Below are 24,554 nucleotides of genomic sequence, written 5' to 3'. Positions count from 1 at the left end.
AACATCCTAAAAAGAGATGTGCCTTTGGATTTATATGTGCAGCACACATGGGATTTCAAGCTGGAAAAGACCTTAGCAATCAATGAGTCCAAACCTCTTGGGTTACAGATGGCAAAACTGAGGCCCAGAGAAAAGAAATAAGTGGCTTGAATTTCCATTACCAGTAAGTAGCCAAGCCCCAATTCCAACCCTGGGACTCTGACTCCAAATCCAGGTTCTTTCCAAGGCAACACATGGCTAGCACTGTAGGATCTCCACTTTGGGGATTGTCTCCAGAGTATACAGTGTAGTCATTAGAATATCATCCATGCAGTAAATCTTTCAGAGTGCATGCAATCCACTACACACTAGTTAATAAAAACTGATTGACTCTACAGTCAATTGCCCTAGCCTGCAGCCAGGATAATTCCTTCAGGAGAAAGGAAAAGGGTGTGCACACAGTAATTAGAATTTTCAGTTTTCTTTTCATTTTGTACCCAAAATAATATCACCCCTGGTGATGTCTCACCATAGTCACCAGTTCAGAATGACTTTGGACTCTTTCCTAAAAAGTCACATTCACCTGAAAGACCAAAGATTTGCTGGCGTGGAACAGATTCTAACTATCAAGCTGTAGACGCTGGAGACAATTCCCAAAGTGGAGTTCCCACAGAGCTCGAATCAATAGGGGACCATTTGGCATAAATGCACGACCTTCCCAGGAGGACAGCTTTGAAAGGGCCAACCCTCAGTTGGATTAGCTCTCTTCACTCTGTGAAGGAAAAAATAAATCACTTTACTGTAAAAATTGAGGAGGCCAGGCTGAATGATGTCTTCTCTCTCCATTTGTCTGTGACTTTCTGGTTATATCATGTACTTTTCACAAAACAAGACTGAAGCAAGAAAAATCTGAACACCATAGGATAATAGGATTAATTGGAAGTGACCCTCTCCTTCTCCTTCCCATGCAATCCTCTTATTTAACAGATGAATTTAATAGATGAGGAAAATTGAGGTTCACAAAGGCAAAGTGACTTCTTGCCCAAGATCTCAGATGCAGTGCTGAGTAACAAGACCAGGACCAGAACTGAGGGCTCCTAGACTTGTGATCTGGTCTCTACAGTGCTGCCTTCTCATGGAGAATTTGATGCTTCATCATGGGCAGTCTTGTCATAGGAATGAGAATCACAGAATGTCAGATGGACAAGAGATCTCGATTGCCAGCCCATCCCTGACTGAGAGCCTCTTCTACAATATTATCTTTCAAGAGGTCATCCAGTCTCTGCATGAAGACCTCCAGGGAAAGTAGACCCAGCACCTACCCTAGGAGACCATTTTACTTTCGGACAGTGCCACTAGTTAGAAAGGTCAAATCAAGTCAATTCAATTCAAAAAGCATTTGAGTGCCTACTATGTACTAGATACTGTTCTAGAGGCTAGGCTTACAGAGACAAAAACTAAACAGCTTCTATACTCGAAGACTTTACATTCCTTTGGGGACAATACAAAGAAGACCAGCATCCAACCCTGATTCTCCCCATTCCCAGCATCCCCACTACTTCAGTGTCTGCAGAAAATCAATGGAGCAGGAGGTGGATCCAAGATGGCAAAGTAACAGGAGGTAGAGCCAAGGTGGTGAAATTACAGAAAGCAATACAGTGAGCTCTCCTCCCCTGGGGCTGGGGGGGGGGGGGGGGGGTGTGCAGGGGAAAGAGAACCTCTTCCAAACAGATCTGGAAAATGTACTAAGACAAAACCTGATGGGAAAATGCAGAAAAAGTCTTAGAGAATCCTTTGTCCATCCCAAGTCAGCATAAGGAGACAGACAGAGAAGCCTGTGGACATAATGGGGATAGGATCAGGCCGAGCTCAGAGCCTTTCAGCCCCCAGGGACAGAGCAAAAGGAGGTGCTAGACTCATATTCAGGCACTGCCAGATCTATATCTAAATGCTACACCAGGGACAGGTACCAAATGTCAACGTTGCCACCTACTATCCAGGTCCTGATAACAGATTTTGGGTGGACTGAGAAGGGGTAGAGGCCCTGTAGGCATGTGTAATGAAAAATGAAGAAATTGAGAAGCCAGCCAGTACCAGCAGCGTGTTTCAGATACTAAGAGCAGAGCAGGATCACAGTTCCAGCATTTAGTCCAGCCTGCAGAGGAATAACCAAAGCAAGAATCTCATACCAAAAGGGAACCTACAGTTCTTTCACTATAAACCAATAGAGCTCCCCAGCTGGCTGGTAGAGGTTGAGGCCAACAGCCCCCTACTATTGCTCAGATCCAAAACCCAGGTCAGGAATTTGCAGAACTCAAACCAGAGGAGAAGCAATCAGACTTTGCCTTGGATCAGCCTGCTTTGAGAGTACTGAATGCTTAGAGATTCCCAGTCTGTCCTTGAAAACCTGAAAGAATACAACACTTAGTACCCCAAGAAAGCAGCAACAGGTAGATCAGATCTTTCCTCCAGAAGTGTGGCAGAGCCCAGCCTTCACATCAAATCCAAACTCAGAAAGTAGACCGGTAGAATGGACAAATAGGAAGAGACCCACCATAAAGATCTATCATGGTGGCAGGGAAAATCAAGAACAAACCCAGAAGAGAGTGACTCCAAATTGTCAGGAAGCAAAGCCTCAGAGAAAAACACAGCTTGGACACAAACTCAACTAGAATTCCTAAAAGAGATGAAGCAAGAGGTTTTTTTGTTTTTTTTTTTAACATTACCTTTTAAAATATTTTGAATTCCAAATTCTCTCTCTCTCTCTCTCTCTCTCTCTCTCTCTCTCTCTCTCCCTCTCTCCCTCTCTCCCTCTCTCTCTCTCTCCCTCTCTCTCTCTCTCTCTCTCTCTCTCTCCCCCCCCTCTTTCTCTCTCTCTCTTTCTCTCTCTCTCTCTTTCCCCCTGCCATCCTCCACCCACTGAAAAAATAAGAGATACGTCAATTAAATATGTGAAATCATGCAGAACATATTTCTAGATTAACCATGTAGCAAAAAAAAAAGCAGGAGGAATAAAGAAAGGGAAAAATCGTGCTTTAATTTGTTTTCAGACTCCATCAGTTCTTTCTCTGGAGGTGGACAGCATTTTTTCATCTTAAGTCCCTCAGAATTGTCTTAGATCATGGCATTGTTGAGAATAACTAAATCGTTTGCAGTTGATCATCACACAATATGGCTGTTAACTTTGTACAACGTTCTCCTGGTTGCACTCATTTCATTTTAAACCAGTTCATACAAGTCTTCTCAGATTTTCTTGAAACCATTCCACTTGTCATTTTTTATACACAATGATATTCCATCACAATCATATACCTCAACGTGTTCAACCATTCCCCAAATTATGGGCATCCTTTCAATTTCCAATTCTTTGCCACCACAAAAAAAGAGCTACTATAAATATTTTTGCACATAAAGTTCCTTTCTCTTTATCTGTGCCCTCTTTGGGATACAGAGCTAATAGTGGTATTCCTGGGCCAAATGGTAGGCACAGTTTTATAGCCTTTTGGGCCTAGTCCAAATTGTTCTCTGGAATGTTTGCACCAGTTCACAACTCCATCAACAAGACATTAGTGTCTCAGTTTTTCCACATCCCTTTCCTCATCCCCTCCAACATTTATCATTTTCCTTTCCTTTCATGTTAGTCAATCTTATGGGTATGAGGTGATATCTCAGATTTGTTTTTATTTGCTTGTGACTTAAAGCATCTTTTCATATGACTATAGATAGTTTTGATTTCTTCTTCTGAAAACTACCTATTCATATACTTTGACCATTTGTCAATTGGGGAATGACTCATATTTTTATACATTTGACTCAGTTCCCTGTATGTTTGAGAAATGAGGCCTCCATCAGAAAAACGTGAATCAAGTGTTTAAAAATGAGTTTTAAATGTGTTTATAAATTGAATGAGAGCAAATAAGGGAAAAAAGTGGAAAATTTATGAGAGCTAGAAAAGAAGGAAATTAGCAGCATGCTACAAGAGGTATAAAACCTAGCCCAAAACACTCCCTGAAAATTAAAATGGACCCAAGAGAAGTCAATGACTCAATGAGAAAGCAAGAAATATTAAAATAAAGTCTAAAGACTGAAAAAGATAGAAGATGTAAAATATTTCCTAACAAAAACAAATAACTTGGAAAACAGTATGTAGACTATTCAAAAACTATAACCAAAAAAAAAGAACTTAGACATCATATTTCAAGAAATCTTTTTCCTCCACCTCTCTAACTTGATTTTCAAAATCCTTTTTGAGCTCTTCCATGGCCTGAGCCCACTGAGTAGGCTGGGATACAGAAGCCTTGACTTCTGTGTCTTTCCCTGATGGTAAGCATTGTTCTTCCTCATCAGAAAGGAAGGGAGGAAATACCTGTTCACCAAGAAAGTAACCTTCTATAGTCTTTTCCCTTTTCTGGGCATTTTCCCAGCCAGTGACTTGACTTCTGAATATTCTCTTCACATCCACTTTGCCTCCAGATCCTCCCAGCCAGCACTTGGGGTCTGAGATTCAAATGCTACTTCCTAGCCTCAGGGCTTTGGGCAGGGGCGGGGCTGCTATTCAGTGTGAGATTAAGTTCAGGTGCTCAGGGTGGGGGCAGGGCCACCTCTCGGGGCTCAGTTTCCTCAGGGGGTTTATGCAGAGACCTTCAACAATGGATCCAGGCTCCTGCCTGCTTGGGGAGCCCCGGTCTGCTGCTGCCTCCGCTACTGCCTCCCGAGGGGGACCAAGCCACGGGGACACCCCACTCCCCTGTCGGCCACCCAAAAAGACTCTCTCACCGACCCTTGTCACCTGTGGGTGGAGGGACCCGCGGGGCTGCTGGAGATTCTGTCCCTGACGCCTGCTCGGATCTGCTCCTCTCAGTGCCGCGTGGCCAAGGCAGAGCTGGGCTTTTCACGTCAGATCTCTCTGGAACAGAAATCTTGTCTGCTCCATTGTTCTGTGGCTTTTGCTGCTGCAGAATTTGTTGCTCCAGAATCTTCTTTACAGATATTTTATGGGCTGTGGGTTCGGAGCTAGCGTATGTGCGTCTGTCTACTCTGCCATCATGGCTCCGCCCCCTATTTCAAGAAATCTTAAAAGAAAATTTAAAAAATCTCTCAGAACCAGAGGGCAAAGCAGATATGGAAAGAATCTACTGGTCATCTTCTTAAAGAAACCCTAAAATGAACATTTGGAAATGAAAGGAATATCATAGCTAAAATTCAGAACTTCCAGGATAAAGAAAAAAATAATACAAGCAACTAGAAAAAAAGAATTCAAGTATCAAGGTGCCACAATCAGGATCATACATAATTTAGCAGCCATCACTATAAAGGAGCAGAGAACTTGGAATACGAAATTCCAGAAGGCAAAGGATATGGTCTTACAACCAACTGAATGGAATGCTATGAGGGAGAAAATGTACTTTAATGAAATAGAGGCCTTTCAAACATTCCTGATGAAAAGACCAAAGCTATGGAAAAAATTTTAAATTCAAACACAAGTTAAGAGAAGTATATAAAGGTAAATGTGAATGAACAATAACAAAGGACTAAACAAGGATAAATTGCTTACATCTGAATATGGAGAAATGATATGTCTCTATCATCATCAGGGGTCATAAAGGGAGTCTAATTAGACAAAAACTCAAAGTGGTTCTACTATGTCTTGATCTTAAAAGAAGGATGGAAAGAAAAGGGAAAATGAATACATTGGGGGAGGGAGGAAGGGAAAGAAAGATTAGGGAAAATGATCTCATGTAATCATAGTGCACAAGTAGATACGTGTGTGTTTGTCTTTTGTTGCCAAAGAAGATCATGCCATCAGAGAAGATGAGAATTCTTGTGCTCCCTGACTCTCAGAGTTGCTGTTCATTCAGCACTTTGTATATCTTCAAGGACTTTAGAACTGGGAGATACTGTAGCAGTTGTCACCATCATCATCATCACTGTCATAATCATCGTCATTGTAAAGTGCTCTGGGATTTGCTGGGTGAGCAAGGTCACTGAGGTCCAGGAAGGCCTCATGGAGGAGCTGGCCATGGTGGGGTGAGCAGGATACTGATGGGCAGGGAGACGGTGACAGGGTGAGCCCCGCAGAGTTAAAAGATAGCTAGGCTGAGTTTGCCATACTCTGGAGCAATGTCCCTAATAGCAGATCTTCTGGGAACAGAGTAACTTTTCATGAAGTTGGCTTGGGCCTGGAGCAGGTGGAGGGACAGCTCTGGACTTCTCATCCCTGGCTTGGCCTCGGGCCTGGTTGAGGTAGGGAGGGCCCTCCACCTGGGGTGCCAGGAGCTGAGTTGATGTAGATGGGGGCTGGGCTGTAGTTGGGGCTGGGCTGTGGCCAAGGTTGGCCTCCTCTAACTCTGTAGGTGGTGGATTGCCCCTCCTGGGAGGTCTGCAGGCAGGGGTGGAACCAAACCTCTTGTTGGCCATATCTTGGTGGGGATTCCTGTCATATATGAGTTGGACTAAGTGCCCTGAGATCCCCTCCAATGCTCATTGATCCTGGAGGGGAAAGGAGGCAGGCAGCATCCCACCCAATTACAGGGGTGGGGGGATTGGGAGGATGAGGGGGGTGGGGACCAAACCTTGGAACCTTTCCCTGGGCTTCCTAGATTAATTTTTACCTCTAAGCCTATCACTGAAGCATGTCTTCATTAACAGAGATGTGACTTAGGGAAGGAGCCCTTGATGTGAAATGAACCTAGGTGGAAATCTCTGCTACTGACTACCTGTGTGACCTTGCCCACGTCATTTCCCTTGTCTTCCACCCAGCTCCACACCCTGATGCCCCCAGGAGTCAGAGAAGGTATATTTTATTCAATGGGAAAAAAGATAAAGTTTATTAAACAGTAAGAAAAAAAGCACTGGAGATCCTATCTACCCAGGCTTTTAAGATCCTGCCTGGCAATGCCAATGACCACACATCTCTTCCCTCTCTTGGCATGGACCTTTTATTCCATATCTGCCCTGAACAAGCCAGCCCAAAAACATCAATTAGTGGCCTCCATCATTAAATTCAAGTGTTGAGTGAAGAAAAGCAAGAAGGAGGAGGGAAAATAGGGAAGAAGGAGAGGAGGGCATAAGCAAGGGCCCAGAGAAGTAGAGGATGTAGAAAAGGGAAGGCAGGGAGAGGAGGAAAGAGAATAAGGTAGAGGGAGTGTCAGGAAATTGTCAAAGGCTCAGAAGTGACTAAAAATAAAGAAGGTTGGGAAGGTTGTTTCCTCTCTTAAAGAAAGCCACCACTCCCTAACTCACCATTTGTCCTAGGGGTACCTCTCTGTTTTTCCCCATCACATAAGTTCTGTGTTGATTCTCCAATAGGAAAAAAATGTCAACAATAAAGAGGAAAATCTGAATCCATAGCTTCAGGCTGATAGTATGCTATTTAAAAAAAAAAAAGACTGAGAAAGTAGTTAATATACTTAGTACCTTTCCAGAACTCATCCTTTTATATGACTTAAAGATTCCTTTTCCCCAGGGCTATGCTTAGCTTTCTTCATTTGCTATGAAAATCCCTACCAAGCAAACCAGGAAAAATCTAAACTCCTAAAGGTTAGGGACTGTGTCAATCACCTTTACAACTTCCTCATTGACTAGTATAGTGCTTTGTACATAGTAGGCCCTCAATAAATTCAATAAACATATCAATTCAACAAACATTTATTAAGTTCCCACTAAAGAAGTGTGTAAAGTGCTGTGCTAGGTGCTGGAGATACAAATACGAAAAATAACATGGCACCTGTCCTTAAAGACCCTGCAATCTAATGGGGCTGGTATGACAGGCATACAAATAATTATGATACTAAATGGAATATAACAAGGGCAAAGGAGACATCTAGACAAAGTCCCTACAAAGTAGCAATCTTGGCCCAACTTGTACATGGACTCAAACAGAACCATTTGGGCTAGTTGTAGATATGATTAAGCAACCACACAACACCAAAGTTTATGAGCCCTCAGAGGACACCTTAGTTCAACACAAAAAAGACTGGATTAAGATCTGGTCAAGATAAGTGACTAGAAATAAATGTCCTCCATAGAGCACTTACACTCTCTCACAGACTGATATGCTATCACTGTGGAAGTGAACCCATACAAGAAGCACTCGTGAGAAGGGCAGCATGCATAATAGAACATGTATGGGGGTGTCTTGGAGGTATCAGTACAGAGGGAACATGTATGCCTAGGAAATATCTGTCAAGGGAAATATATATACATATATATATACATATTTTTAATTTTTTGTTGCTGTTCATATTTTCAGTTGTGTCTGACTCTTCAAGACCCCATTTGGGATTATATTGGCAAAGATACTGGAATGGTTCGCCATTTCTTTCTCTAGCTCATTTCACAGACGAGGAAACTGAAGCAAATAGGGTTATGCCCAGAGTCACACAGCTAGTAAGTGCTGAGGTAGGATTTTACCTCAGGAAGATGAGTCTTTCTGACACCAGGTCTGGTACACACACACACATGTGTACATATACATATATATGTGCACATGTGTGTATATATACATGCATATACATGCGTATACATACATGTATACGCATGTATGTGTGTAAAAACATTAGTGCTCTATGAGACTTTCTTCTATAAGAAATCAGGGAAGGCTTCATAGATAGAATGACATTTGAACTGGACCTTTAAGGAAAGAAAGGATTTTGACCAGGCCTGCACAACTTGCTGCCCACTGAAGAGTTTCACAGGCCACCTGAAATCCTTTGGCGGGCCATAGGTTGTGCAGGCCTGATTTTAATTAACATAATCAAAAAGAGACTATTCTAGGGCATCTAGGTGACATGGTGGATTAAGCACTAGGCCTGGAGTCCAGAAGACCTGGGTTCAAATCGGGCCTCAGACACTTGCTAACTTTGTGGCAATGGGCAAGTCACTTACCCTGTTTTCTCAATTGTAAAATGGGGATAATACTAGCACCTACCTCCCAGAGTGACCCTGTTGTGAGCATCAGATGAGATCCTATTTGTGAAGGCCTTAGCATAACACCTGGCACATAGTAGGCACTTAATAAATGCTTGTTTCCTTCGTTCCAGGAACATTCCTAGGTAGGAGAGGGCAGGATGAGAACAATAACCCAGTTTATCTGGAACCAAGAGTGAACGATGGAGAGTGGCCTAAAATAAGATTAGAAAGGTAATCTGAAGACAGATTGTGGAGGACCTTAAGGTCAGGCAAAGGAATTGGTATCTTATCCTCTAGGTAAGAAGGAGTCATTGGATTTTTTTAAAGTTTACTGAAAGAATGAATGAGGGAATAAATGAACCTGGTTGTTTCAGCGTCTTGGGGTTTTGGAGTAAGTGCGTCATGCTACAATTCTTCGGAGTCAGTCCAAGGCAGGATGCATTTCATTTCCCCAACAGCCCAGATTCTAATCACAAACGAAACCACCACAATCTCAAAATGGAAGAAGGAGAAGCACTTTGCTTTCCTGACAAGTGAGATAATGCTCCTGAAAGCACTTTGAACCACCCCCGTGACCCCAGTCAAGTCAGAAACTGTAAGAGAAGAATATACTACATAAGAAGAGAAAGACTCACAGTGTCAAGTTTGAGTCTGAACTCAGAGACCTCTTAGCTTTGTAACTCACTTAACCCCAATCAGTCTCAACTTCCTCACCTTTAAAATGGGGATAATAATACTTGTATTGCCTCACAAGACTGATGTTAAAATCCAATAAGAAAAGGAATTTTAAAGTGGTAAATAAATTCCATTTACAACATTTATTAAGCACCTACTAAGTGCAATGTACCATACTTAGCCCTGGGTGAACAAGCTCTCAGAGGAGTGCAGTGAATCACTTAAGTGCCCAGTTACACTCAAAGCTGAGGGCAAGTATCTAGGGTCCTCTCTCACACCCAGCTCCTAGGCTCAAAGTCCAAAGCATGGTGCACAAGTGACGGATGGTGATTATGATGACATCCAAGGACACCTGTCTACTCCAATCAGCTCCCCCCCACAACCACACTTATTCTTTATGGGACCCTTGGGGGCAGCTCTATGTCACTATTGATCTGAATCAGAGCACCATCATGCTTAAGCTGGAAGCTCTGTGAACTGGGTAGAAGGGTGAAGTCAGGGCTTTTAGCTTGCTTCTGCCCATGTGCTCCCTCCCAGGCCTCTTTAAGGTTTGGCTCTATTCAGCTGAGCACTCTGGTCTGATGGAGATTCCCATATACATTAAATTCCCATCCATCCTGCTAATGCCTCCAGCTCCGATGTCAAGGGAAGGAGGCTAGCACCTCTGTCACCCATGATAAATTATTCCGGGCATCTTAGATCCATTCCTGAAAAGGCCAGAGAAAGTGTAGGCCACATGCCTAACATGCCTTTTTCCCTCAAGACAGATGGACCCAAGAGAAGGCAGGAGCCAACCTCTTCCTGGCAAGGACAGCAAAATAGCCATCATGAGCCCAAGAGAAAGAAGAAGAATTTCAGTCTTACAAAAGGAGCAATAAAATGACTCTTTACCAAAAGACTTATAAAAGCCCATGTTACATTTGGTATAGAGATGTGGCATTTTATCAGAACTGACTTTTGCCTGCTATCATGGAATGACCTAGGACAATGATTTCCAACCTGAGGACTGTGGACCCTTGGGAGACTGAGGAATTCTTGAATGGGGTCAACCAATTAATTAGTCGATAAACATTTATTAAGTACCCACGATGCACTAAGTCCTGGGGGTACAAAGAAAGGCAAAATATTGTCCCTGCTCTCAAGAAGCTCAGTCTAGTGATGGAGATAACATGCAAACAATTATGTACAAACAAGATAAATGCTGGATAAATTGGAAATAATCAAGAGGGAAGGGCCTAGCGTTAACAGGCATTGAGAAAGACTTCCTATTGAAAGTAGGATTTCAGCTAGGATTTGAAGTCAGGGAGCTAACGGACAGAGAGAAGGAGGGGGAGCATGGCAGGCATGGGGCAGGGCTGCTGAAAATGGCCAAGGAAGGGAGATGGAGGGTTCTGGCCCAGGAACAGCCAGGAAGCACTAGCAGAGCATACACTGAGGAGTAAATGGTAAGATTAGAAAGGTGGGGATGAGGGTCCAGCTTTGAATGTAAACAGAGGTTTTAATCTTTGATCCTGAAGATGCTAGGGAACTATTGGGGTTTACTGAGTTGAGAGGGAGGGATGACGTGGTCAGATCTGAGTTTTAAGAAGATGACTTTAAAAGTTAAATGGAGGATGTAGTGGAGTGGGGAGAGGTTTGTAACAGGGAGTCCAACCAGCAGGCTATTGCAATTGCCAAGATTTGAGGCATCCTGGCGGTAAGGACGATGGCAGTATCAGAGGAGAGAAGGGTGTGTATGCATGGGATCTATGAGTCTACATTCTTAAAAGTGAATTATCTACATTTGTTAACATTAAATACTGCAACAACTAAGTTCACCAGAGGTAAGCTCTTTAAACATCTAATCAGAACTATAATTAACATTTCTTTCCCCTAGGACAAATTTAGTTAAGGGAATTAAGAGGTGCTAGCAACATTGAGGACAACCCAGTTGCTGGTGCAACCAAGCTAGGAAACTGGTACCCAAAGGTATACAAAGCCCATCCCCCAGCAGGGATTGAGGAAAGGCAGCCCCTAGAGAGGGTACTGCCTTGGTGGGCAGTTGTGGGCAATTGTCTTGGGTCAATAACAACCACAAGGTAAAGTTCGGGTATAGCAATCACCATGGGGAGGATGTGCAACCCCCAGATATCAGCACTGAGGCAAAGCTCCAATCACCCCACACTGGTTACAGCTCTGACTTCACACAGCCATCTATGCTCTGAAAGCTTTGAAATTGTTTCTCCATCTCATTAAATGATTCCAAATAATACAGAAGCAAAGATAGCCTGTACAGATTGAAAAAATCTATTTTTAACCTGTATTTGTTGACAGTCTTTCAAGTGCATGTAAGAGCTATCACGATTAATAAAGTATAAAATCATTTAAAAGCATTACTGAGTAACTTTTTGTCATTAAGCATTTTTAAAATCAGAAACTAAAACTACAACTTGTGTTGTATGGGGGTCCACGGTATTTTTGACATTAAAAAGGGATCCTCATCCTTAAAAGAAATGGGAACCACTGAGCTGATGTGGTTTTGCAAGAGGACATGAGCACATAAGGAATTTACTGACAGATGACCCCTTAAAGATCAGTTAAACCAACCCCTTGTTATTCTTACCTACCCTTGGGGTTGGGGGGCAGGAGGTGGGAGAGTAGGAGAGAGGTTTATCCCCATTCACAATCTCACTGGCAAGTCAGCTACAGCCTGTAGCCTCTGGGGGTAGTCCTGAGGGGTCAGACTATGACTCTAACACTGTCAGCTCAAGCCCCTATTCCAGTGTTTTCTCCCCACGACCAATCACCAGCTAATATCTCCATTATGCCATTCATTAAGCCAGTGATTAGTGCCCTATCATCATTTAATCAATTAGCATCAATAAACTTTCATAAAGGGATAGATACTCAGACGTTTAAAACACTCCTCCTCAAATTCATGGCACACTCTGTCTTTTCCCACTGTGGTGCCCGGGAAGGGTGAGCTCAGATTTACAGTAGTCACTACAAAGCATTCATCCCTCAAAGTTCACTCCTGAGTTTGGCATGGCCAATGAACAAAATCACTCCTTTGCTTAAAGAAGCTAGTGCATCCAGCTGCTCTAATTCTAGGCTGGGTCAAGCATCTTCCTAGGGCATTTGCTGCTCATTGGGCTTGACCACCCACTCTGACATGGAGCTCCCAGATCCCAGGTGTTCATTCTCTCTCTCCAATCACCTTTCACCCAAGGTGGGAATGCATAGGCACAACGCAGACAGGAGCAACAGTGGAGGGATATTGTCATGATTTCATGTCCACTCCAATGGGGCAAGAGGAGGCAACCACTGGTTCGGCTTCTGCGTCCTCACTCGGATGCAGCCAAGCAGTAGAGAGGGAAGTCTTTTATATACATGCTCAGTTTCAGCTTAGAAACCAATTGAAAAACATTTCCTCCTTAAATGAAAATCAGACTGGAAAATAATCATAGGTGCATTTGCTCTGAAGTGGAAAGCCAGCCCTCTTTACCCTGGACTGAACTGTCCTTGGCCAGTTTCCTGTTACCCAAAGAAGGAAAATGAGTCTCAGAGAAGGGAAATGATTTGCTCAGCATCAAAAAGTCACAGAGGCAGGATTCAAATCCACATCTTGTGACTCCAACTCCAGTGCCTTAGACTCGGCTACAATTGTCTCTCATTCTTTAATCCCTTATAAGGTATCACCCAGAGGGCTTCACTTCTGGGTCTTGGGATATTTATTATATTATCTATTTATTCATTTTGTTATTTATTTATTTTGGTTTGGTTTTTTTCTGAGAGCCTCGGTCACAAGCCCACTTTCCTCCATTTTGTCCTCATGGTTGCCCAGCCATTCCTTCTCACAGCACCTGAAATCCCCCATTCCCATCAATGCTCTCATTTTAACTGAGAACAAAGGAAGGAATCTTTAAGGGAGTGGGGAAGATTTTGAGGACTGGAATAGCTTCCCAAATCTGTGAGACAGACCCTGGAGAGTATTTGTATTTTTATGGTGATCATGTATTTGGAAATTTGTTTAAAGTTTCGATACCTTTTGTTTTAAATCAGTCATTTCTAGACATAATGCTCATCATCATCATCTTCATCGTAGCATCTGCTATGTGCCAGGCATGGAGAAGGAAATGACAAATGACTCCAGTATCTTTGCCAAGCAAACCCCAAATGGGGTCACAAAGAATCAGATATGACTAAAAAATAGCTGAAAAATACAACTTCAAATTATTTTCCTGAACAGTTGAACCAATTCACAGCTCTACCAAAAGTACATCAGCATGCTCTCTTTTCACAGCTCTTCTGTCTACGTCTCTTGTCAACTAAGAACATTTTTGTAAAATAATTTATTTAAAATATGACAGAGACTCTTGAATTTCCCTGTTGACTTAATAATCCATTTTCATTTGAGTAGCCAGGAAGCCAAATTCATTATCTTCTACCAAGTCCTTAAAATAATGATATTGGGGAGAATATCCCAGAAAAAGTTCCATCCTGGGTCCCCTAAATGCGTTGGAAGATAAGTATGCAGAAGAGATGCTGACATTAGACCAAGTCCAGACAAGGGGGGCCAGGAGAAAGAGGCACTGTAGACTCTACCATCTAAGAACAGGCTAAAGGAATTGTATGTCTTTGAGCCTTGAGAAAAGAAAACTTATGAGAGGAAGAAGGGAGGATACAATAGATGTGTTTAAGTATTTAAAGGGCTGTCACGTGGAAGACAGATTATACTTGCGTTGTCTGGCCCCATAAGACATAACTAAATTGCAGAGAGATGAGTTTTGCTCAATGTGGAGGGAATAAAATCTCTAAAAATTGGAGCTGTCCAAAAGTAGAATTGGGGTAGTGAGACTCCCTCTACCGTCTTTTCAAACCCTGGGCCTGTGATTTCTCTGTTGTTTTCAAGTTACTTTTTCACTGACACCATTATAAGTCTGATAATTTACAGAATCATAGAATCCCAGAACTGCACAGGACCCTCAACATGCCCAGCCCTTTTGTTTTACAGATGGGGAAACTGAGGTCTGAAACAGGTTAAGTCATGCTGCCAGTTCATGCCAATGTTAAGACTCCAGTGCTCATACTTCTGGATCCCATCCTGCTGTAAATGTTCATATAAGTTCAAGGGAAGGAGGCTACGTTATTAATATGAGTCTAAGCAAACCAATCTGGTAAAAATCAGGACCATATCCCGCATGTACAAAAATATTTATAGCAGCTCTCTTTGTGATGGCCAAGAACTGGAAATCAAGGGGATGCCCATCAACTGGGGAATGGCTGAACAAGTTGTGGTATATGAATATAATGGAATAATATTGTGCGATAAGAAATGATGAACAAAAGAACTTCAGAGAGATCTGGAAGGATTTATACGAACTGATGCTGAGTGAAAGGAACAGAACCAGGAAAACACTGTACACAGTAACAATCACAGCGTGCAAGGACTGTTTCTGGTAGACTTAGCCTTTCACAGAATTGTAAGCACCTAAAATATTCCCAAAGGACTCTTGAGGCAAAATGCCATTCACATCCAGAGAAAGAACTGTGGAATTGGAACATAGAATGAAGCAGACTATTTTTTCTTGTGTTATGTTTTGTTTTGGTTTGGTTTTTCTCATGGTTTCTCCCACTCATTTTTAATTCTTCTATGCAACATAACTAATGTGAAAATGTGGTTAATAAGAATGTATGTGTTGACAGAACCTACATAAGATTGCAAGCCATCTCAGGGAGGGATGGGGGAGGGAAGTGGAGAAAATTTAAGACTTATGGAAATGACTGTAGAAAACTGAAAACAAATAAATTAATTTTAAAAAAAAGAAAATCAGGACCATAAACAAGTAAAACCCTAATGCAGTGACTAGTTGAGACCCTCCCACTGCATAGAACGAGACTCCATCTCCAGGCCCAGCAGATGGCCCATAGTACTGTTGATTTGCTAACCTAGTTACAATAAATTCTATTGAATGAAAAATCCTGTAGCACAGATGTGCTCGCCAGTCTCTGACCTTTTAGGAGTCGATTTCAGTAATGATGACTTTGTTATTTGAGTTTTTATGGGTTTGCAACTAAAGGATGGGATGATTAACAAGCTAAGGTAGGGGTGGGATGGAGAGGGGGAGGTGGGGGCGGGATGGAGAGGGGGAGGTGGGGGAAGGAAGAGAGAAGTAAACAAGGTTCAGGTCACAAGTTTGGGATAAGGTTGGCAGGAATAACCAGACAAGAGGAGAAAAGAAAAATTAAAATATCATCATGTGAGCTTGACACTAGAGTCTGTTAGAAATGAACAAAAATAAAACTTGTATCTGTTCCCCTTCCTCCAATCTGCACTCAATAATAGCTGGTTTCTGTTTAAATGAAATTCTAGTGTTACAAGTAATTTGACTTCCCCCCTTCCAAATGGTATCTCAATACAATTTAATCCAAAAACTATTTATTAATCTCCTGCTAGGTATTTCCCCTGCACACACTCCAGACTCCAGCCAAACCTATCTATTTGCTCTCCCTTGAAACCCAAATCCCATTTCCATCTCGTTTCTTTGCCGATTGAATTCTAACTTCTGACCCTTGGGATCCCTAGTTTCCTTCAGTGCTCAGCTCAGATGCCATGAGCTTCTTTCTGATCCCAAGCTACTAGCTTTCCCTGCCCCCAGAATTTATATATGCGTGTGTAAATGTGTGTATGTAGATACATATATACATACATAAAATACATAGTAAATATACAGTATGTATATAATAGAGAGTGTATGTATATACTACACATATATACACACCCATATATGCACTATATAAACTCTAGGGGCAGGGAATGTGTATATACTCGTGTATATCTTTTGTATTTATTTATGTGTGCATATGTTGTCTCCCCCAATAGAATGGAAGTGCCTTGAACAGCTATGCCTACTTCTATATATTTTAAATAAGCAATATATAGCTTCTTATGAAATCCTCTTTTTCTGTTCTTCTTTATATGATGAGGTCCTTCCTTCTTGCCTCCCTCCATTTGGAACACATCTAGATATTCTCTGCCTCACACTCCACCCAAGCCTACCCCCAACAGCCATATGGATCCTTAGGAGCCAGCCTTTATCTGGCTGACTAAATCATTGAGAGTCTCCAATCAGTTGCTGAGCTAGAAGACCTGATGTTACCAGAATACCACACCTATTAAAAGGAGAGATAATATCTGGCTAGCATTCTTTGATTTACTTCAGGGAAGTGATGTCATTCCAGGCAATAAGATGAAATTCCATTGATAGAGTGAAGAAGGAACATCCTTCTCTTGAGGCAAAACACCTTCCACATCTAGAGAAAGAACTATGGAACTGGATCACAGAATGAAGCAGGCCATTTTCTTTTGTATTATGTTATGTTTTGTTTTGTTTCATGATTTCTCCCATTCATTTTAATTCTTCTATGCAACATGACTAAGGTGAAAATGTATTTAATAGGAATGTATATGCAGAACCTGTATAAGATTGCACACCGTCCTTGGGAGAGAGGGGATAACGAAGAGGAAGGAGGGGGAAAAAATCTAAGATTTATGGAAGTGATTGTAGAACACTGAAAACAAATAAAATCATTTTTTAAAAAAAGAAAGAATGTCCTTTTCTATCCCGATATGATGGCTGCTCCTTACATGGAATATGGGACTCAACTAGCTTCTGGCTGCTTTTGCCTCTCTCTTCTGGGTTTCCATCCCAGACTCAAAGATGAATATGTCCAGGCAACAACTTTGTTGATCTCAAAAGGTCAGAAGATCCTAGATGGCCTGCAAGTGCTAGCTTTGAGTATGCCCAAGGCTGACAGCAGAGAGAGGATCAGAGACAGAGGCCACCAGAAATGAAATCAACTTTGGCTGTTTGATCAGACAAGGATAACGAAGGTATAAATGTAAAATGACTCATTAGCTGTTTCGCAAAAAAATTGCTTCATGTCCACACAAGGCTTTAATATTTGTCTCTCTGCAAACTGTATCTCTAGTGAAGTTCCTGAAATCTGTTCTAACCATTCTGTTACTGACCACTATGGTTATTTTAAACATCTCTTCTTTGTGAGCTGGAATGTCACCAGACCTATTGTCCATTCATGTTGGTGTGTGGAGCATCATTTTATTTCCCCTTCCCGTAACTTTTGAAGAAACTGTACAATAGCTAAAAGCCAATCTGTCCTCAGTAAAGCTGGGGTAGAGTATAATGGGCTAAGGCATATGAACAGAAAGCTGACTTCCCTTATTTAGAGGAAGGCATCCCTAGCACTGACCGTGGTATTTTTGTGTGTCATTGTTCAGTCATTCTCAGTTGTCCCCAACTCTCTGTGACCCCATTTGGGGTTTTCTTGGCAAAGATACAGGAGTGCTGCCATTTCCTTCTGCAGCTCATTTTACAAATGAGGAATAAGGGCGAACAGGGTTAAGTGACTTGCCCAGGGTCACGCAGCTAGTGAGTATTTGAGACCAGATTTGAACTCACCAAGATGAACCTTCTTGACTCCAGGCAATGTATGCTCTACCCAACCTAGCTGCCCCTGAACCTGGTATAGGGATAAATAGCTACAAGACTGGTAGAGGAAGCTATTTTATTCCATGTGTGTCACAGTAGTGACCCTCTATGTTATATTTGTACATAAAAAGTTCGTGTTTGTCGATGCTTGTCAAGTTCATGATTTTCATAAAGGAAAAGTCAGTTAATAAAAGCTAACAGCACACTGGGGACCTGACTTCCCTGCTAATCTACTCCTGGAGATCCTCCCAGTAACTGTGGTTTATGGTCCTTGGGTTGTGTCTAGGATTGAGGGACGGGTCTGAGATGTTTCCCATTAAAAGCAGCTTTTCTTCTGGTTTCTATAGCCAACTACCCCAAATGACAATCTGTGCTGGGATATCACTGCCTCCAGGGGTGTGCTGGAGCCAGCTCATACCTGCTAATGAGAGACAATTGTTATATTACCAGTGTGAGCATTTACACCTTGAAAATCAGCAAATGCTACAGGGCTTGAGTTACTGTTTTGTTGATTTCTGGACTTTAAAAAGTGATGGAGAAAACGTTAATAACATAGGTTACACTTAAAAGGGTGTCATGTCTACATTTTTTTTCCAGAGAGTCAGTTGTTAAACATTTGCCAACACACCCCTAACTGCCTCCACCCATGGTGCCATTGCTTTAGCCAAGTTGTCTGACATTTATACCCATAGGGCATAACTTCTAAAGAGCTGACTGAAAAATCTCATGCAGCAAGCATCAAGAACTAAGGGGCAAATAAGTGATCAGTCAAGAGCTACTCTATGTCCCCTAATTTGGTAGCAGGGAGAAATGAGGGTCTTGTTCCATTTCTTTCAGTGGTCCTCCAGGTTCCTGGGAGTTGTGGATAGATCCTAACAATACCTGGTCCTTGACCCTAAGAATACAGGCATAGTCTCAGCTCTGGTGCCCAAGAAGCTAGCAAAGATGGTAGAAATGGATGAAGACTAGACTGCTGTTAAGGGCTGTCTGGGCAGCTCCGGTGTGAGTGTAAAGGAAATAATACAGGTAAAGTGTTTCACAAATTTTTAAAAAATACCCTAATGGTGGCAGAATGGCCTCACCAGCCTTTCTGAACAATTGCTCTGCTCTGTTGAACTTAGTCCAAAGTATAATTGTTGTGACTGGGGAGAGAAGAGGAAATTGAGTTCCCTGCATATAGCAGACTGGCTTGGCAATAGTATCTCTTCTTTCTGGGAATTCCAATAGTGAGGTTTAATTTAAAAAAACAAGGAGAGACAACTTGGTGCAGTAGAACACGGGATATTGCTGTATGGGGTCTTATTTTGGGTCCATTTTGTGTTTATACAGGTAGTGTGGCCTAGTGGAAGGAGCTGGCCTCAAAGTGAGTTAGACTGGGTCCAAAGTCTGTCCCTAACACATCCTGGCTGTGTGACCTTGGGCAACTCCCTAAAATTCTCAGTTGCAGAGAAGGTGCCAACCAACATTGATAAATTTCCTCGCTTAGAGGTTCCCAATACCAGTTACTGATCCAGCCCATATCCCCATATTTTGTATTGACTTATGTGTGTCCATGCTGGTTTTCTGTCCCCCTCCCACATGTTTGGAATTTAAGCTCCTTGAGGGTAGGGACTGCTTTAATTTTTGTCTTTGTATATCCAGTGCCTCATACACAGTAGATGATTCATAAACATTTCTTTAATTAAATCAAAATACTGGGAAAAAATTCCTTTGCCATTACATGGTGGGTGCTGCTTATGCATTCGTGGGATGGGCAGGTATTAGAAATAACATGTCACAGAGGTCTTCCTGGCATAGTGAGAGACGAGGAGGGGTCAATCACTCTGAGCACTAGCAGGAAGGATAAAATGGACCAGACTGGATAATTATCCTGAAACAGGCTTCTAGGTATTACAACACTCCTGAGAGAGCCATCTGGAATACACAGCTGTGATTAATGCAACCAGTTATTAGAAGTAATTATTTCCCAGCCAGGCACCTGTTAATCTGGAAAAAGTGACAACACCCAAGTCCAGACCTGAGGAAGGTGCAACCTTAATTTCCCAGACCAAGCTGAATGCCATCTGTTGGAAATGATCAATTAGGACTTTTTTTTAACACGGACACATCCTTTAGGTAACTTGGCACCAATTTCATATTAATTGGAATGGCTGAGGCCAAAAGCACCTGCTTTCTCAATCTATCTCAATTACAGTGGAAAAACTGCCAAGGGTAAGAAGGCATATCTCCTTTTTTTAAAGGATCATAGATCAGGGAATTGCAGAGTTAGAGCTGGAAAAGACTTTAGAAGCCATCAAATCCAACCTATTTTACAGGTAAGAAAATTGAGGCATAGAAAAATTAACTTGCCTAGGGTCACCCAACTAGTGGCTACAATAAACATTTATAAAATATCTACAATGGGCAAAGTAGCATGGCTGCATGGACGGAGATCAACCTCAGAGTCAAAAAAAAAACAAAACCTGAGTTGAAGTCCATCCAAAAAACAAGCAAGACACGATGCTAGGGACACCAAGACAAGAAAATAAAATGAGAGCCCCTGCCTCCAAGTCTTCTAGGACTGTGGGGAAGTCACATAACCTTGGGAGGCCCCCAAGTGATCCTCAAAGGTCTTAGGAATTGCACTTACTTCAGTGGAAGGAGTTCCCACACTGGGAGCTCCAAGGAGATGAACAAGTCTTACCAAACTGAACCCAAATGAGTCACTAATGGCCCCACCATAATTTCCCATTGAGCTGGAATAGCCTTCTCTTTCTAGGATGTATCTAGGCTGACATTTGACAGAGCTGTTGATGCTTATTAATAATCATCGTAATCACAAATTAGCATGTGCCTTAAGCTTTGCAAAGTCCTGTACCTTTGTTATCTCATCTGATCCTCACAACAGCCCTGGGAGGTAGGTGCTTTTGTTGTTTTTTTCAGTTGTTTTTAGTCTTATCTGACTCTCCATGATCCCATTTGGGGTTCTCTTGGCAAAGATAATGGAGTGGTTTGGCCATTTCCTTCTCCAGAGCATTTTACAGATGAGGAAATGGGGTAAATGGGGTAAAGTGACTCACCCTATTATCATGCTCATTTTACAGATGAAGAAATGGTGGAAAACAGGGTTAAAGTACTTGCCCTGTTATTATGCCCATTTTACAGACTTCTAGGCTCACAGAGCTAGTAAGTATCTGAAGCAGGATTTGAACCCTGACTCCAGGTCTAGCACTCTGTCCACTGGGCCACCTAGCTGACTCATGATAGTTTTCACTTGTATCTTTTCTCAGAATCACATATGTAGATCTCCTCCTTTTTCCTAAAGGAAGAGACTGAAGTTCGTAGAAATTAAATAGTTGCCCAAGGTCACACAGGACTTGAAGGTACAGACTGTTTTGTGGCAGAGGCTGAATTCAAACCTGTGTCGTCTGACTCCAGAGCCAAGGCTCTCTGCATTGCACCCAGTGCCCAAACCAAGACTTTCTACACTCAAACCGATTCATGGGTATCCAAAGTTATCTCCCTTGACTACACAGCATTTCCATCCACTTGCTTCATATTATAGCCTTTCTTGGTCAACGGGGTCGGGAAGCCTTGAGACAGAAAAGCCTGCTCTCTGGTTTTCATCCACTATGGGTTAGTTCTATGGTGAGTTCAAAATTCTCTGAGCTATGGAAGGGGGAGGTCTGTCCAGGAAACCCAGGAGCTGCCTGCTCTGCCCCAAGGCAAAATGCTCAAGGATGGAAGCAGCCCCAAGCAGTTCCTGAGCCTGCTAAAGAACCTAGAATAATACTAAACGATAATGATAATAAATTATCCCCTTATGTTGTACTTTAAGGGTGACAAAGCACCTTACATATATTATCCTATTTGATCCTCACTAGAACCCTGGAAGGTAAGTGCTATCATTATCGCTATTTTATAGATGAGGAGCTTAAGGCTGAGAGGGATCAGTGACTTGTCCTGGGTCACACAGCTAGAAAAGCATCTAGAATCCTGCCTAACTCTGGTCTTAATGACTTCAAGTTCAACATTATCTACTGAACACCTGCTCTAGCCTGGTTTGCTGGATAGAACCCCAGCCTAGGAATGAAGGGAGAGGAGAAGAAGGCATGAGAGGGGGTCTAATTCTATCTCTGCTACTATCTAGATTTGTGACCTTGGGCAAGTCATTGTTTCTCCTCTCCCCCTCACACCTAAACTGAGGAGGGTGATTGGGTGTTCTCCAGTGTCCCCTCCTAGGTCAGGCATTCTAAGATCCCTGCCTGAGGGAAGGGAGTTGGATTTATAGAACGCTGGGAAACTCTTCTTAATAGATAGGCACAAAGCAAATAAAACCCAGAGAAAAATTTATCAAGTGATCACAATAATGAGGGGGAAAAAAAGGAAAGATTTTTTTGAAAATTCAGATCAATGTAACTGTGAAAGACTTGGCTACTCTGATCAATACAATGATTCAAGACAATGCCAAAGGACTCTTGATGAAAAAAATGCTTTCCACCTCCAGAGCGAGAAATGAAGAACTCTGAGAGCAAATTGAAATATAATTTCCTCACTTTATTCTTCTTGCTGCTTTAAAAACAAAAACAAAAACAGGGCTAATATGGAAATATGTTTTGCACAATTTCACATGTATAATTGCTTGTCTTAGTGGGTTTGGGAGGGGGTGGGAAGGAGGGGGGGAATTTAGAAAGAAGAGTGTTGAAAAATCAATAAATAATAAATTTAATTTTTTTTAAAAAAGGAGAGTTCTGATCAATGAAATGACCAGTTGTGGTTTCTGAGGACTCACATGACTTCAGAGGTGACTCCCACCTCTCCCCAGATGGGGGTGGGGTAAGGAATATAGGTCTAGATGGAACCATCCATTGTCAGATATGGTAGATGTGTTTATTTTTGTTTAACTGCATTTCTTTGTTACAAGGGTGAGGGGAAAGAAGGAAGGGGAAAGGTTGCATTAGGAAATAATGATGTAGAAAAAATTCCATTAATCAACAAGCAATTATTAAGCACCCACTAATTACCAGGCATTATACTAGGTACTGCAGTTACAAAATCAAATGTTAGATAGTCCCTGCCCTTAAGAAGCTTATATTCTATTGAGGATTAATATAATATTTTTCTTTTAAAAAAGACGGACTCTTTCAGGCTCCTTGGCTTCCATCACCTTACCACTGTCTTTAAGCCACTGGTTGTTAAGGATGTGTAACTGGCCTATTCTCTTGCTCAGGAAAACTAAAAGTCTTCTTAGTGTATATCTATCTTCTCCTTTAAACCTCCTGGAACAGGTCCAGTAAGGAAGTCCCCTGGAGAACATTCTAGAACTGTCAGCTAACATATGGTCTGGTAAGCCTCTTTGGATGATTCTGATGCCTAAAATACACAAGTTCCCTGTATTTCTGCAAAGTCCCAAGCATTAATAAATTTATGTAGGCTATACAAAAGCCAGACATCTAAATGATGGATTGATTCTTTTTTCTGCTTTAATTTTCTTCCAGAAAAGCATCAGGATCCTGTGGAAAGAGCTCTGGACCAGGCATCAGGAGACCTGGCTTCAAATTTCAGCTCCGCCACTGATTAACTGTGTGACCTGGACAGACCCTATTTACTCATCTATAAAATGAGGTTGTTGGGCCAGCCAACCCTTGCCAAGATGCTTCCTGGCTCTAATGATCTTTGGCTCTGAGGTTATTGGGTATTATGTGGAAACAGCCTGGATAGGAGGAAATAGAAAAACACAAAATCATGGGACACCTGGAAATACATCACAATCTTACTGGAGATTAGTGACAAGATGGCAGCTCACTCTGATGTTCTAGTGGACAGTGACAAGTTTGCCAGTTCCCTGCATTTCTATGTAGAGCTTGGCCCTCCTCCAGCATACTCAGTGTCTTCTGGTTACTGTCAAGATTCAACTCTTACTGGGGGAGAAGTCACCTTGCCTCCTCTCAACTTGAACCTGACATACAGGAATAGATACTGGGCTTGGAATCCAGGGACCTGGCTTTGACCCTGGCTAGGTGGAGGACCCTAGCTAAATCATGTCATCTCTCATCATCCATTTTCTCCTCTATCAAACAGGAATAACACTTGCTCCATCAACCTCACAGGATGATGAGAAAAACACATTGGAAACCTTTTAAAAACCCTCTTAAACATGAGGGAATTTTGCACCAAACCTGTGGTTTCAGTAGGATAGAGAGTTCCCAAGGAGGGAAATCTTTCTTCCAATCCAGATTGGTGTCTACATTGACAATTTATAGTATTAGCAGATTGTCTGAGTGCTGTCAAAGACAAGAGGCCTTTTAGCTCCAAAATCCATGTTCTCTCCATTGAACCAAGCTATCAACTCCCCACCACCACCATCATTTTATTATCATAAAATCACGGGAGGGAGAGTATGGACCAGGCCATATCATGAACCAAGGCCTTAGGGAACACCTGTTAGCTGTCTCCAAGTGGTGGTACACTGAGTCCAAGAATGAGAAGGTCTGTCACCTCTAAGAGATGCTCTCCTTAGGC

This window comes from Notamacropus eugenii, chromosome 3 (assembly GCF_028372415.1).
Source record: "Notamacropus eugenii isolate mMacEug1 chromosome 3, mMacEug1.pri_v2, whole genome shotgun sequence".
Classification (NCBI taxonomy): Eukaryota; Metazoa; Chordata; class Mammalia; order Diprotodontia; family Macropodidae; genus Notamacropus; species Notamacropus eugenii.
The sequence above is the reverse complement of the archived record's forward strand: the minus strand, read 5'-3'. Positions refer to the sequence as shown.